This window comes from Carassius carassius, chromosome 9, assembly GCF_963082965.1.
Source record: "Carassius carassius chromosome 9, fCarCar2.1, whole genome shotgun sequence".
NCBI classification, from domain to species: Eukaryota; Metazoa; Chordata; class Actinopteri; order Cypriniformes; family Cyprinidae; genus Carassius; species Carassius carassius.
The window spans coordinates 9528709-9545922 of record NC_081763.1 but is presented as its reverse complement, the minus strand read 5'-3'; positions in this window follow the sequence as shown (position 1 = coordinate 9545922).

The window sequence follows — 17214 nt, the reverse complement described above, 5'->3', positions numbered from 1 at the left end:
ATTGAAAGAGCTTTGGTGAGCGTTCAACATCTTAAGTTTGAAGATACAACATTCACAGACCATTGGTTTGAAAGGTTTGTGCTCATATTATGTGGAAAGAGTGATTTCATGTTGATTTCACTTTAGTAACGTCTCTATAACACAACAAAAGTCCCAACAAACCTCCTCCTGAGCAACAGCGTTGCTCTTATTTAATAAACCAGGGTCACTGCATGTGTGGCTTTATTGACAGGTTTCTTATTACAGCAGAGCAGGAAGGAACCCAGAAATTACAGGCAATACATGGCTGATAATGTCAAATCTGATGGTATTTTGAATGTCCAGACTCTTGCTCTGCACTATAATCAGGATTCAGTTTATATGGCTGATTTTTCTTCATCAGGCTCTCACAGAGGATCCGGTGTGTGTGACATTTCTGTTGATTGGCTGGACACTGCACAGCTGTAGCTTGCTGTCGCTGTTGGCTGTATCATGTTTACCTCTGCTGCCGAGATTATTAAACTCAATACATATCTTAACTGGCCTTGATAATATTGACAATTGAGGTTGATTATTGACATAAAGCTGAAAAATGCAAGCTGATTTATTATCAACTCTTATGAAATGCTCTCTGCTCTTGTGGCCAAACAGAGGATTTTTTTTAAAACTGTCTGTTTGAAGATAGTGATATTGTGAAATATTATTACACTTTAAAATAACTGTTTTCTATTTTACCCTTTAGAAATCATTATAATATACTGATTTGATGCTCCAAAAAAATGTGTATATATATATATATATATATATATATATATATATATATATATTAATAATAACAGTTAATATTTCTGTGGAAGCCATGAGACTTTTCTTTCAGGATTTTTTTTTTTGATGGAAAGAAAAGAACATTTAAAAGAGCAGCATTCAATTTAATATAGAAAGGTTTTTATTGAAATGTTTAAGCCTTTACTAAATTTTTATTGAAATAATTTAGTTATTCAGTTGTTGTTGTTCTTTCTTCTTCTTCTTCTTTTTCTCTGTTGATGTGCATCACACACACAAATGTGCCATGAGTCATAACTGAGTCATTCATGACCAAGTTCACTACAGGAGGAAGTTCTACCTCTAATGAAGAAATCTGAAAATCTTTGAGATTTTACCCAAGTATGTTAATCAACAGTTAGACACATGACCTATATATATATATATATATATATATATACATAGCTGTTAAGCTGTTATTTCCATTTTACTATAATTAGAATTGACGTATTCTAGGACAAAGTAAGACCATGAAATGAAAATGACAAAATAATAAAGAATCCCCTATACATACATACATACATATATATATAATCTCTCTGTGTGTAATGTGAATTTCTGATCTTTACAACTGCAGTATTTCAAGTCATTTCCACAGGTGTTGGTCTGCATGGTGTCTTACTGAAGTTCAGACTGTCACATTAGCCACCATGTGGTTCATCACGGAAGTTCATCAAGTCACAGACATACACAGTATATACAGTATGCATATATACAGTATGTGCGTGTATGTATATATAATGGTTCTTAATGCTGTTCTTTTATTCAGGAGCATTTATCTGAAATAGAACTCTTTTGCAATATCCATTGTCTCTATTGTCCCATTTGACTAATATAATGCATTCTCGTGAATACATTTTAATTTATTACTTTATTTTAAATATAACCCAAAATTTTCATTGAAAATGTATTATGGTTTCCTCAAAAATATTAAGTAGCAATAACTGTTTTCAACATAAGAAGAAAGTGTTTCTTGAGCAGCAAATCATCATATTTGAATGATTTGTGAATGATCATGTGACACTGAAGACTGGAGTCATGATGCTGAACATTCAGCTTTAATAGCATAGGAATAATAATATTTCCAAATATTAATGTTTACTGTATTTTTGATCTTAAACCTTTTTCAGAGTAGACAGCTTTACCACAAAATATGAAATATTATGATTATTATAAGATTATCTCAAGGCCTGACATGGATAGGTCATGGTTTTGAGGCTTGCATCTAGAAAGCGGACCTTTAGAGACAAAAAGACTAATATTCTGCAGGCAGTATTTCAGAAAAAGTCTGACATTCATAATTAGCTTGACTTCCCATGAAAATGTTTACAATACATCCTATCCACCTTATTTTCCCCATAAGAGTGTGCTTGGTCATTTGTACATTTTATAGGTTGGGCTTCTAGTCTCATCTGCTTCCAGCAATTTTTAGCTGTATAAAAAAACTTTTTTTTTTTTTGCTGTTTGATATTGCAAACTGGTCTGTCTTTCCTTATTATTTTAATATATGATCTTAATTATCAACACACAGGTTTGTAGTGCAAACAGTTCTACTGTTTACTGCATGTTGTTCTTCTCATTATTTCTCTACAGCGACTAATGGACCGGAAGTATCGCACATACACAGAAAACGGCTTACTTCTGCGTTGAAGAATAAGGTGGATAAAACATTTGATTCTAGGGTTTACAAGACAAAAATGCATCTTACACCAATGGTTCAGAGAGAGCACTCACACCCTGAAAGATCACCAGACTGCTTTTGTCATGAATTCATAACTCGATGCTAATATGACTTTTTTTTTTGTTGCTCTGTCCATTTCTAAACAACAAGAATCTACAGAATGCAACCAGTATGATTTCAGTATGCAGTATAAATTTTATGTTACACATTATTCTACAGATACATATAACCTACAGTGTTGAAAGCATATCCCACAATGCAATGTGTTTGCGCACATCAGTATATCAGCAACATTTTTAAAATCTCGGTTCTTGATACAGTATTTATTTGCTTACTACTGAAAATAGTATGCAGCATGCAGTGTGTACTTCGAAAGTGCTACTGTCGCTTTAAGAGATGACGTAATCAATGAAGTTTGTTTAGCTCTCCAGCTGATCAGACCAATAGTATGTTCCTGCACAACCAGAGGCTGCAGATTCAGGACCGCAGATCTAGGACCGCAGTTCTAGGACCCTAGTTTTTCGTGACAGCGCCACCTACCGTACTGGACGATATGGCGATGGCTGCAGTTTCAGGACCGCAGTTCTAGTACCCTGTTGGTGTAGTTTGCAGTCACGTTACTTTGTATATAGCATCAATATAATAATCTCAGTAGTATTTGTTTTTAAATGTGATTTCTGATTCAAAATGCAGCAGAGGTTAATTACTAAGTGTGCTTTGAGTCACAATTTTACATTTAAACATGAATTTACACAAAATATAAATGAAATATCAATTTTGTAAAATTGATGTAAAACAATTGTAAGAAATAAAGCAACCTTAAAAGTCTTAGTCTCTTGAATTATACAGTATATTGATTAACTTCCTTAAGGTGAATTAGCTCATTATCAGGTAAGTTAAAGTTGGAATCAGCGTATGGAGTCACTAAATTACAGCTGATATTTTAAAAGTTGTTGAGAGGCAAGACTAGACACAAGAATGATTAAAGAATGTTTATTTATATATATATATATATATATACAGTACAGACCAAAAGTTTGGAAACATTTTAATGTATTTTTAATGTTTTTGAAAGAAGTTTCTTCGGCTCATCAAGCCTGCATTTATTTGATCAAAAATACAGAAAAAAATGTAATATTGTGATATATTATTAAATTATTAAAATAATTGTTTTTAAATTTATTATACTTTAAATTATCATTTATTTCTGTGATGCAAAGCTGAATTTTTAGGATCATTATCACATGATCCTTTAGAAATCATTCTAATATGATGATTCATTATCAAAGTTGGAAACAGTTCTGCTGCTTAATATTTTTTCAGAACATGTGATACTTTTTTAGGATACTTTGATGAATAAAAAGTTAAAAAAAAAAAATATTTATTTTTAAATAAAATCAATACTTTTATTCAGCAAGGATGTGTTAAATTGATAAAAAGTGATAGTAAAGAAAATATATTATTAGAATATATATTATTAAAATTTATTATTAGGAATTTTTTTTTTTTAAATAAATGCAGTTCTTTTTAACCTTTTATTCATATTAGACAGCAGAACTGTTTCCAACACTCATAATAAATCAGAATATTAGAATGATTTCTAAATGATCATGTGATTGTCACGGTTCATGAATTCACTCTCTCTCTCGTCTAGCGTGCTGTTGTGTGTGTGTCTGTGGGCGTGGTCACTGATCAGCGATGATCAGCAGCACCAGCTGGTTTCAATTGTTTGTTCCCTATATAAGTTCAGTAACTTGAGTTTCATGTTGTCAGATCGTTGTTTCTCCCCGGTGTGCTCCTGTACCTGTTCCTGTGTCCTTTTCCTGCCTAGTCTTCCTGTTTTCATCGTTCGTTCCTGGATCGTCACTCAGCACTGGATTACCAAGCACCGTCACGAGGATCACTTACTCACCGGGATTCAAGGGATCATCACTGGACCGAGCACCACCACCTGTTGTCCACCGAAGTCCCTGCGTCACCATTCCATTAGCCTTGTGTCCGCCCGCCAGTGTTTCCTGTGATCTTTCTTATATATCTGACTCTTGTGCTGTTTGTCAATAAATACGCCTTGCGTTTACATCCTCTGTCATACGTAACAGAATGATCTGACCATTATGGATGTAGCAGGCGCTTCCACGTGGGACGAATTTGCGGCTCGAAGCATCGCTAGAATGGACACCCAGGAGGAGAACATCTCACTCACAGGGAGGGCGGTCCAAGCGCTTGTGTCGCAGGTGTCCGAGCTCACCCAGCAGATACAACAGCTATGAGTCTCCACTGCGCCACCCACACCGCCGACTCCACCCCCTCTTCCAGAGTCGCAGCCGCGGCGAGAACCGAGACTGCCGACACCCGAAGGTTATTCAGGTGAACCAGAGTTTTGCAGAGCTTTTCTGACCCGATGTTCTATGCACTTTGCATTACAGCCTCAGACGTTCAACTAAGAGCGATCCAAGGTGGCGTTTGTGCTAACGCTACTTTCCGGCAGGGTGGCTCTCTGGGGAACGGCGGTGTGGGAGAATCGAGACCCATGCTGCGCCTCGTTCCAGGCACTCTCCGAAGAGATGAGAAGGGTTTTCGATTGGGCGGTGGCGGGTAGGGAGGCGGGCAGACTACTCACCGATCTTCGCCAAGGTCACGGTACGGTGTCGGAATATTCCATCCAGTTCCACACCCTGGCTGCAGAGTGCCGATGGAACGAGGAGGCGCAGTGGGACAGATTCCTGCAATGGTTGGCTGACCGTATTCAGAGGGAAATTTACATGCTGGACCTTCCCACTAGTCTCAATGGACTTATCGAATTAGCACTTCGAGTAGATGCTCGGCTGAGCAGAATGGGCCGTTTCCAACAAGACCATCCAGTTCGCGGCATGGAGACCAGACGTTCGGAATTCCTGGATACGGTCAGTCCCTCTTACGATCCGGAACCCATGCAGGTGGGTAGAGCTCGGCTTTCCCGGGAGGAGAAGGAACGGCGGAGATCCCTAGGACTGTGCCTTTACTGCGGGAGGGCGGGCCACTTCATCCACTCATGCCCGTTTAAAGGATCAAGCCCGGTAGTAACTATGAGGCTACTATCGGGTGGGATCTCCACCGAGAAGACCTCATCCTCACCATCATCATCTACTCTCCTTCCGGTAAGACTAAGGTGGGCAATCAACACTCATGACACCCAGGCCTTATTGGATTCAGGGGCAGAAGGTAATTTTATGGATTTAGAACTGGCTCACCACCTCCACATTCCTACCACCCCCCTCACGTACAAGATTTCTGTCAATGCTCTCAATGGACAACAGCTTTCCAACATTACACATGCTACTGAACCCATCACTCTCATCACGTCTGGCAACCACACTGAGACAATAACATTCCTCCTCATAAACTCACCTCTGGCACCCATCGTACTTGGTCATCCTTGGTTCACACAACACAATCCCAGAGTCGATTGGGGGCACAATTCTATTTCTATGTGGAGTAATAAGTGTCATGAGTCATGTCTAGTGTCTGCGTGTTCGTCTGTACCTGTGTCTGTTTTCCAGGAGGAGGTGGTGAATTTATCTAACGTGCCCGAAGAGTACCAGGACCTGAGAGAAGTGTTCAGTAAGTCTCGTGCTGCTTCTCTTCCTCCACATCGTCCCTATGACTGTGCCATAGACTTAGTACCAGGTGGGTCTCCGCCTAAGGGCAAGTTAAATTCACTTTCTGTTCCAGAGAGGGAGGCTATGGAGAAATATAGTTCTGATTCTCTAGCATCCAAATTCATTAGACCTTCCTCATCTCCAGCGGGGGCGGGGTTCTTTTTTGTGGGGAAGAAGGATGGGTCTCTGCGACCGTGCATTGATTATCGAGGGTTGATCAACATCACGGTAAAGAATACTTATCGTTTGCCGTTGATGTCTTCAGCTTTCGAACGATTGCAGGGAGCATCCATCTTCACAAAATTGGATTTACGTAACGCTTATCATTTGGTTCACATAAGGAAGGGAGATGAATGGAAGACCACATTTAATACCCCCAGAGGGCACTTTGAATACTTGGTTATGCCCTTCGGGCTATCCAACTCGCCCGCGGTCTTCCAAGCACTCGTCAATGACGTGCTGAGAGATATGGTTGATCAATTCATATATGTTTACCTGGATGACATATTGATCTTTTCCTCTTCTCTCCAGGAACACGTTCAGCACGTCAGACGAGTGCTTCAGAGGTTGCTAGAGAATGGGCTTTTTGTCAAGGCGGAGAAATGCGTTTTTCATGCACAGTCCGTCCCCTTTTTAGGGTACATCGTCTCGTCTGAGGGAGTGCGTATGGATCCTGACAAGGTTAAAGCTGTGATGGATTGGCCAAGTCCAGATTACCGTAAGTCCCTACAGAGGTTTCTGGGATTCGCCAATTTTTATCGACGTTTTATTCGTAACTTCAGCCAACTAGTCGCTCCTCTGACCGCCTTGACCTCCCCCAGAACGACGTTCAGGTGGTCCGATACAGCGGAGGCTGTATTTGCAAAACTTAAGAGCCGCTTCGTTTCGGCTCCCATCCTCGTTGCCCCTGATCCATCACGTCAGTTCGTGGTGGAGGTCGACGCGTCAGAGGTGGGGGTAGGAGCAGTTCTTTCCCAACGTTCTGCCACAGACAATAAGGTTCACCCTTGCGCGTTTTTTTTCTCATCGTTTATCACCTGCTGAACGTAATTATGACATTGGTAACAGAGAGTTGTTGGCAGTCAAGTTAGCACTGGAGGAATGGCGGCACTGGTTAGAAGGGTCAGGGGTACCTTTTATCGTTTGGACCGATCACAAGAACCTAGAATACATTAGAACTGCTAAAAGACTCAACTCTAGGCAGGCTCGGTGGGCACTTTTTTTCGGTCGTTTTGACTTTACTCTTTCGTACCGCCCGGGTTCCAAAAACATCAAACCCAATTCTTTATCTCGTATTTTTGACCATTCCGAACACCAGTCCACTCCCGAGTGTATTTTACCCGAGACATAAGTGGTCTCCACTCTCAGATGGGAGGTCGAATCGAAGGTCATAAAGGCCTTAGAAGGGGTAACGCCTCCGCCCGATTGCCCACCGAACCGATTATTTGTGCCTGAGGAGTATCGGTCTGAAGTCATTCAGTGGGGTCATTGCTCCAGTATAGCTTGTCATCCAGGAGTTAATCGTACCAGTTTTTTGGTTAAGCAACGATTCTGGTGGCCGTTAATGGCTCGTGACATTCGTAGTTTTGTTTTGGCTTGCTCGGTTTGTGCCACTGGTAAGACGTCCAACCGACCCCCTGATGGGTTACTACAACTGCTGTCAGTCCCTTCGAGACCCTGGTCCCACATCACGCTAGATTTTGTTACCGCCCTCCCAGGGCAAGACTGTCGTTTTGACGGTCGTGGAACGGTTCTCGAAGGCAGCTCATTTTATCGCCTTGCCCAAATTACCTTCAGCCAAGGAGACAGCGGTTGTTGTCATAGATCACGTCTTTCGTTTACATGGCCTCCCGATGGACGTAGTCTCCGACAGGGGTCCCCAATTTGTGTCCAAATTTTGGCAAGAGTTTTGTAGATTATTGGGGGCGACGGTTAGTCTCTCTTCGGGGTTTCATCCCCAAAGTAATGGTCAATCAGAGAGAGCCAACCAAGATCTGGAGAGAGTATTGCGATGTTTGGTTTCCAAGAATCCTTCCTCTTGGAGCCAACAACTTTCTATGGTGGAGTACGCCAACAACTCGTTACCAGTGTCAGCTACGGGCCTTACTCCGTTTGAGTGTAGTTTAGGTTACCAGCCACCAGTTTTTGCCAGTACGGAATCCGAAGTCGCGGTCCCCTCCGCTCACGCCTTCATCCAGAGGTGTCACCACACTTGGACTAGAGCCCGTGAGACTCTTCTCCAAGTGGGGGCGCGCACCAAGGCCAAGGCCGATCGCCACCGGTCAAAGCCTCCCGTATAAGTCGTCGGTCAAAGAGTGTGGCTTTCTACCAAGAACATTCCTCTCCGCTCCATCTCTAATAAGCTTGCCCCAAAATTTATTGGCCCGTTTCCTGTCACCAAGATCATTAGTCCGGTGACAGTCTGCCTCAAACTTCCTCCTACGTACAGGAGAATTCACCCTGCCTTCCATGTATCAAAGATCAAACCCGTGTTTTGGGCACCTATTAATCTGCCTGTCCCGGTTCCTCCCCCGCTGCGTCTCGTAGATGGGGAACCTACTTATTTGGTTAGTCGTATTCTGGACTCGAGAAGGAGGGGACGCGGATTTCAGTACCTGGTGGACTGGGAGGGTTACGGTCCGGAGGAGAGAAGTTGGGTTCCTGCTAGAGACATTCTGGATCACTCTCTGATCGATGATTACAATCGTCAGGTCAGTCCACCAGGGAACGCCAGGAGGCGTTCTTAGGGGAGGGGGTACTGTCACGGTTCATGAATTCACTCTCTCTCTCTCGTCTAGCGTGCTGTTGTGTGTGTGTCTGTGGGCGTGGACACTGATCAGTGATGATCAGCAGCGCCAGCTGGTTTCAATTGTTTGTTCCCTATATAAGTTCAGTAACTTGTGTTTCATGTTGTCAGATCGTTGTTTCTCCCCGGTGTGCTCCCGTACCTGTTCCTGTGTCCAGTTCCTGCCTAGTCTTCCTGTTTTCGTCGTTCGTTCCTGGATCGTCACTCAGCACTGGATTACCAAGCACCGTCACGAGGATCACTTATTCACCGGGATTCAAGGGATCATCACTGGACCGAGCACCACCACCTGTTGTCCACCGAAGTACCAGCGTCACCATTCCATCAGCCTTGTGTCCGCCCGCCAGTGTTTACTGTGATCTTTCTTATATATCTGACTCTTGTGCTGTTTGTCAATAAATACGCCTTGCGTTTACATCCTGTCTCTGTCATACGTAACAGTGATAGACTGGATGTTACATGTGACACTGAAGGCTGGAGTAATGATGCTGAAAATTCAGCTTTGCATCACAGGAATGAATTTTTTTAAGTATATTCAAATAGAAAACTATTATTTTAAGTTGTAATAATATTTCACAATATTACTGTTTTTTCTGTATTTTTGATCAAATAAATGCAGGCTTGATGAGCAGAAGAAACTTCTTTCAAAAACATAAAAAATAGTAATGTTTCCAAACTTTTGGTCTGTACTGTATATATGTCATTTTTGCGACAACAGCACCAAAGCGAACCCCTTTTCCATCAGTTGCTGCATGGATAGAATGGCTGTAGGCTTCAACTCTAGAGAAAGAGAGACAGAGAGAGAGATAAATAAGAAACATTTGTTTAACATATTCAACTGGAATATATATATATGAAAAGTGAAAGTCCTTGCAGCATGTGGTGCATCTCTTCAATTCGGGCAGGGATCTCGCTTTTTGGATTGTTATATGTATCTTGAAAAAGAGAGAGCCTACTTGTTAGAATATTTTGAGATCATGAAAATATCCCTAGTGCCTTTTTTAATCATCTGTCCTACAATGAGCCTAACCAAATCCATAAAATAACTTCATATTGGCCATGCAAAACATGACAGAAACGAACACATGATATCAATGGACTGTTTGTGGAGTAGACCTGCAGATTAGGCCAAATTGTAACAAGCTATTAACACTGCAAAACGCCTCATTCATCATTGCAAAACAATGCCAAAACAACTGGCCAACACATACTGCAACTAGGCAGTCAGTGCAGTTTAAATATGAAAGATATTTTATACATAAATATGGTAAAACTATGACTATTAAGCCAGTATTCACACCAATACATTAAGATGCAGGTAAATCTTACAAACCTTACATCAACCGTGCTCTTTTCATCTGATAAGTTTAATTAATGTGCAGGCTAGATTCACTTATAATACTTCATCATTAAAACTCAACAAGGATTTATGAAATCATGGCCACGAATTAACGTAGTAGTAATTAATAAAACTAGCTCACAAATTCTTAATTTGGTGGCAATTAATTGTTAATTCATAGTTAGCAGTTCTAACTATGTAAACTTCACACCGTTGAAACGTTATAAAATAAAACTTAATTAAATATCGGTACTCACCGTCTGTGTCACAGCCACGCCATCATCTTCACTCGCTCCACCCTCTCGTTCACTCTCCCCTGAATTCTAATCACCCTCACCTGGCCATCTCATCATCTCATACCCTTTATAAACCACTCTCACTCACCAGTCATCGTCTGGCCTCGTCAATACCACTGACAACAGACTCACCCGCGCTACTCACCTCAAGAGAAAACCACTTACCTTCAGAAGCCTTCATTCCCGTTCGTCAGCCGTCAGCAGTGTTGGGAAGGTTACTTTGGAAATGTAATAGGTTACAGATTACAAGTTACCCTATTTAAAATGGAATAGTAGTGTAACTTTTTTAATTACTTTAATAAAGTAATGTAACTAATTACTTTTGAGTACATTTTGATTACTTTTATAAATTTATAATGAATGTTAATTTGCAACTGTTAATCATCTTCAACCATTTTACACCATGCAGGTTTAACCTTACAGTAGTGCTCAATACTGTCAGACTTTCACCATCCTTCATCACTTAAATTAAGATGATCACATTTGAACACATCCACCACACAATCAGACTTTACTTAGAGATTGATCTGAAGTTCAAAGCAGATTTAAAATCAAAAGAAATAGTTTATAGATACTGTTTTTGAAACCAAATCTTTGCATAACTACAGGCATCTAACTGCATCTAACAATGGTTTGGGGAAAAATAGTTAATAAAAAAATAAAAGCATATACATCAACTCAAATACGGTTATCTAATAAGCATGTGTACTATTTTGTGTACTAAACTCCTGAAACATTGGTGTCTTTTTGAAACACTGCTGTTTCTTTGTATATGATATGATGATAGTTGCTCAAAATAAGTAAAAAATGCTCATGAAGTGACTATTCTAGAGATTAATTTCCATGAGGGGCGGACTGGGGAAAAAAATACATACACCCACAACCCATTCTGAAACATGGACAACCCTATTTTTTTTTTATACCTGACATCAAAAAGATTTGAATCCTTAGGTTGGGGGACTTGCAACGTAATTAAGAGTTCTCTCCTGAACTGCACCTTCACTTCCATTATCCATCCATCTCTCTCATGACTTTAATACTGAAGATTTTTATTTGACTTTTACCATGTTTTGTAAGTGCAATTTTGTTTTTTTGGCAAATGAATTACCACTTGTATTTATTATTAGTACAAATTCCATAGTTAAACCACGGTTAGTGCCATACCATAGGCTACATTAATTTTCCTAAGGGTTGTGTTTTTGTATCCACTAGCTCCCCCTAAACCTATGATAAAATATGATGATTTGTCTGCTAATTTACTACTGTAACATTACAAAAGATAATAATGACGTCGTTTATACAGTATTTTGAGTGATTGCGAACAATGTGCTGCTGCTGCTTGACTAAGTAAACAAAGACAAAACTACATTAGCATATTTACAGATGAAACTGACCTGCACCTGAAACCCTGAACAGAAGTGTCGCTTCTCTTCTCCAGCTGTGCGCTTACACAGTTCACTCCGGTCTCTCTCTCTCGCATTGATTACTCGGAGTCTGATCCAAACCGTTCGGCGGAGGCGCAGAGAGCGCGCGAGCCCAACCATTGTCAGTCACGACTAACCGATTCAGTCTTTTTGCGGCTTAATATTCACAGACATCAGTCCATATCGGATTTTGATTCAAGTGTACTGACCTACTTTTGATTTATTCGTCCAAAATGTGGCATATTGCGTCATTATAGGCTGAATTCCATTTTTATGACTGGATTCTACGAATGTGTTTTCCGCGTCTCGGAGATTATGGGCCATATGTCTTAGTGCAATTTGGGAAAGAAATAAGCTGTATGTGGATGTGTGTAAATATTCAAATGTAATCCTCTTTGTAATCGTTACAATTTTCATAAGTAACTGTAATTTAATTACTCATTTTTTCTTAGTAACTGTAACTGATTACTGTTACATTTATTTTGTAATTAAATTACGTAACGCCGTTACATGTAACTAGTTACGCCCCAACACTGGCCGTCAGCCTACCGTCCTCCTTCTGAGAACCTTCCCGCACTCTTCCTCCAGCTCCTAAACCAGAGATTTGGGTAACCTCTCAGTTAAGTCACAGTGAACGTTATCATCTACTTCATTACTCACCTTTGCATCCCGGTTCTGCTGCACTTGTAAAAATAAATCTCATTTCAACTCACCACCTGTCTGCCTCTTGTGATTACCTGACAGAAGGCCAGACCGATCACAATGCAAGCTGCATCAGAACCCGAGGATCCGCCGCAGCGGGACACATTCGCTGAACTGGTTCAAGCCATCAGTCAAGCCATACTAAAAAATCCTCCTGTCATCGCTACTGACTGCCAAGATCCTAACTCACCTTCACTTCCGCAAACACCCTCTGCTTCGGTAGCTGCCTCTGCTAGTCCCATGGCCCGACCAGCGACATACTCAGGCGAGGCGGAGAACTGCAGCGGCTTCCTACTCCAGGTTTCTCTATATTTCGAGATGTAACCGCATCAGTTTCATAATGACTCTGCCCGTATTGCTTTCATTATATCTCTGTTATCTGGCCGCGCTCTTCAATGGGCCGAATCTATATGGAACGCTAACTCACCCATAACCCAGTCTCTTTCCAGCTTCCTTCAACATTTCAAAGTGGTTTTCGGTGTGTCCGCTGAAGAACTCTCCATTCATGACCAGCTCTTCAATCTTCAACAAGGATCATCTTCGGTATGTGACTATGCTCTCCGATTCCGCACCCTGGTGGCCTCTAGTGGCTGGAATGAGACCGCTTTAATGACAGTGTTTCGACACGGCTTAAATTCGAAAATCCGGCAATTAGTGGTTGTTTATGATGATGCTATGGGTCTCGAGAATCTCATCCAAAAAACTATCCAAGTCTCTCAACGTCTCACAGCCTGTGGTCATACACCATCAGCCGCTGCCAGTTCTCCGCTCCCAGCACCCTCTCTCGCTCCTCCAGCACCAGAGCCCATGCAAGTCGACTCCTATCATCTCTCCACCGTTGAACGGCAAAGAAGGATTCAGAATCACCTGTGCTTATATTGCGCTTCTGATCAACATCTCCTCAGTGGCTGACCTGTGCGTCCTCCGTGCACTGCGGTAAGCACCATTCAAGTCTCTCATAAAATTGAAACTCTCAATCGTACTATGGTCTTACTCCTAACCCCTCGTCTTTGTGTCTCAGCGCAAGCCCTACTCGACTCCGGTGCCGAAGGGAACATCATCTCCTCTCAACTACTCGAAAAATTGAACCTTCGAAAACTCAAAACTCACCAAGATCTCCGAGTACGAACCATCCAAGGCAAACCCCTGGGTCGAGGAAGGATTCGTCACTTTTCCCCAACTATCACTCTTCAGATTGGATGTCTTCATACTGAAAGGATCTCGTTTATGGTGCTGGAGGAGTCAACTGCCGAGCTCATCCTGGGACGCCCCTGGATGGTTCAACATCAACCCACCATCAACTGGAGGTCCGGAGAGATCTTATGCTGGGGTGAATATTGCTTTTCCAACTGCTTGTCTTCAATTAAGAAACCTTCACCTCCCTCTTCATCTAAGATTGAGCGCTCGTTCCGAGTTAGTTCAACCACCGTCAAGAGTCCCGAAACTCAACAGTCTGTAGTGATTCCCTCTGAGTATGGGGCGTTCCAGGATGTTTTCAGCAAGCAACTTGCAACCAAACTACCACCTCATCGGCCATGGGACTGTGCTATCGACCTACTACCTGGAGCCACCTTACCTAAAGGACGTGTTTACCCTCTGTCCATCCCGGAGCAGAAGGCCATGAAGGAGTATGTGGAGGAGGCCCTCAATCAACAGTTCATTCGGACCTCAACCTCCCCTGCCGCTTCAAGCTTTTTCTTCGTGGGTAAAAAGGACGGAGGCTTGCGGCCGTGCATCGACTACAGACATCTCAATTCTCAAACCATCAAGTACAGCTACCCCCTTCCTCTGGTTCCAGCAGCCTTGGAACAGCTGCATGGAGCTCAAATCTTCACCAAGTTAGACCTTCGTTCAGCCTACAACCTCATTCGCATTAGGCGGGGTGACGAATGGAAGACCGCGTTCATCACCCCCTCCGGCCATTATGAGTACCTCGTCATGCCCTTCGGACTATCCAATGCCCCAGCAGTCTTCCAGGGATACATGAACGAGGTCTTCAGGAACTACCTCAACAGGTTTGTCATAGTATATATTGACAACATTCTAATCTACTCCTCTTCACTCTCTGAACACCGCAAACATGTCATCCAAGTCCTAGAAAAACTGAGAGAACACCAACTGTATCTGAAGCTGGAGAAGTGTGAGTTCCATATTCCATCCGTACAGTTCTTGGGCTGCATCATTGACCAACACGGAGTACAAATGGACCAGAGGAAGGTGGAAACCATTCACAACTGGCCTCAGCCCACTTCGGTAAAGGAACTTCAGCGGTTTTTAGGATTTGCCAATTTCTACCGGAGATTCATCAAGGGTTTCAGTCTCATCACTAATCCATTAACTTCCTCTCTGAAAGGCCGGCCGAAGTCTCTGTCCTTGTCATCTGAGGCCATCCAAGCATTCCACGACCTCAAAGATGCGTTCGCCACAGCCCCTGTACTGGTACATCCCAACCCCGATCTTCCATTTATCGTTGAAGTCGACGCTTCATCCACTGGAGTTGGTGCTGTATTATCTCAGCGGCAGGGTGAGCCTCCTAAACTCCATCCATGTGCCTTCTTTTCAAAAAAACTGTCCCCGGCGGAGCGGAACTATGATGTCGGTAACCGGGAACTTCTGGCTATCAAATTAGCACTGGAAGAATGGAGACACTGGCTGGAGGGAGCTAATCATCAATTCGAAGTCATAACCGACCATAGAAATCTGGAATATCTGAGAGAAGCTAGAAGGTTGAACCCTCGTCAGGCCCGTTGGGCACTCTTCTTCACCCGATTCGATTCGGTCACCTATCGTCCCGGTAGCAAGAATTCCAAGGCTGACGCATTATCTCGTATTCATCAAGCATCCTCTGATGAAAACCCTCCTGAACCTATCCTCCCTCCAGCCATCTTCCTCAACCCCATCTTATGGGACATTGATGACCAAATCGCCCAAGCTAACAATCTTCAACCCGCTCTGCCGGGAGGTCCAGAAGGCCTCATCTTCGTACCACCTCAACTCCGTACCAGCCTTCTGGACTCAGCACACTCTACTCCGGGCTCTGGACATCCAGGTAGTAGGCGTACCCTCTCACTCCTCCTTCAACGGTACTGGTGGCCATCCATCTCCCAGGACGTCTCACGTTACATCAAGGGATGCTCAGTCTGCGCCGTTACCAATACTCCCAGAAGACTACCGGAGGGTAAACTCGTTCCTCTACCCATTCCTCAGCGTCCGTGGTCCCATCTTGGGATAGACTTCATGACAGATCTCCCTCGTTCCAACGGAAACACTTGTGTGTTCGTCGTAGTGGACCGGTTTTCCAAGTCATGCAAGCTGATACCATTGCCCGGATTACCTACCACATTCGAAGCAGCCAAAGCTCTCTTCACTTTCGTCTTCCGAAACTTCGGCATCCCTGAAGAGATTGTCTCAGATCGTGGACCACAGTGCGTCTCTCGGGTATGGAAAGCCTTCTTCAAACTCCTCGGAGTCACGGTAAACCTTTCCTCTGGATATCACCCTCAGACTAACGGCCAGACTGAGCGGAAGATCCAGGAGATTGGACGGTACCTCCGATCCTATTGCCACCAGTACCAAGACAGCTGGAACCAGTTCCTCCCCTGGGCCGAGTATGCCCAGAATTCCCTCCGCCAGAGCACCACTGGACTCACACCTTTCCAATGTGATCTAGGTTACCAACCTCCTCTCTTCCCTTGGTCTGGTGAACCATCTGAAGTTCCTGCTGTCGACTACTGGTTCCATCAAAGCGAGAGGGTATGGGACTCAGCTCATGTACACCTTCAGCAGGCAGTGCGGAGACACAAGAGACAAGCCGACCGTCGTAGAACCGAACCCCCTCAATACCATCCCGGGCAGAAGGTATGGCTCTCGACGCGGGACATACGTCTCCGCCTGCCCTGCAGAAACCTGAGTCCTCGATACATCGGACCATTCACTGTGCAGAGGCAGCTCAATGACGTAACCTATCGTCTCAACCTTCCTCCTGAGTATAAAATTGCACCATCATTCCATGTATCCTTACTCAAACTTCACACTGAACCTGTCACTCCTCCCTCCTCAGGTCCTGCCCCGGCGGATGAACCTCCTCCTCCTACTACAAAATCCGTAACATCCTAGACTCTCGGCGACGAGGTCCCCGGTTGGAATACCTGGTCGACTGGGAGGACTATGGACCTGAGGAGCGCTCCTGGGTTCATCAAGATGACATCCTTGATCCTACTTTACTCACCCAGTTCCATTCTGACCATCCGGACCGTCCTGCACCTAGAGGTCGCGGGAGACCTCGTCGCCGTACTCGTCCCTCTTCTCAGTCGTCAAGAGCCGCCTCGGGAGGGGGGGGTACTGTCACATCACGCCATCATCTTCACTCGCTCCACCCTCTCGTTCACTCTCCCCTGAATTCTAATCACCCTCACCTGGCCATCTCATCATCTCATACCCTTTATAAACCACTCTCACTCACCAGTCATCGTCTGGCCTCGTCAATACCACTGACAACAGACTCACCCGCGCTACTCACCTCAAGAT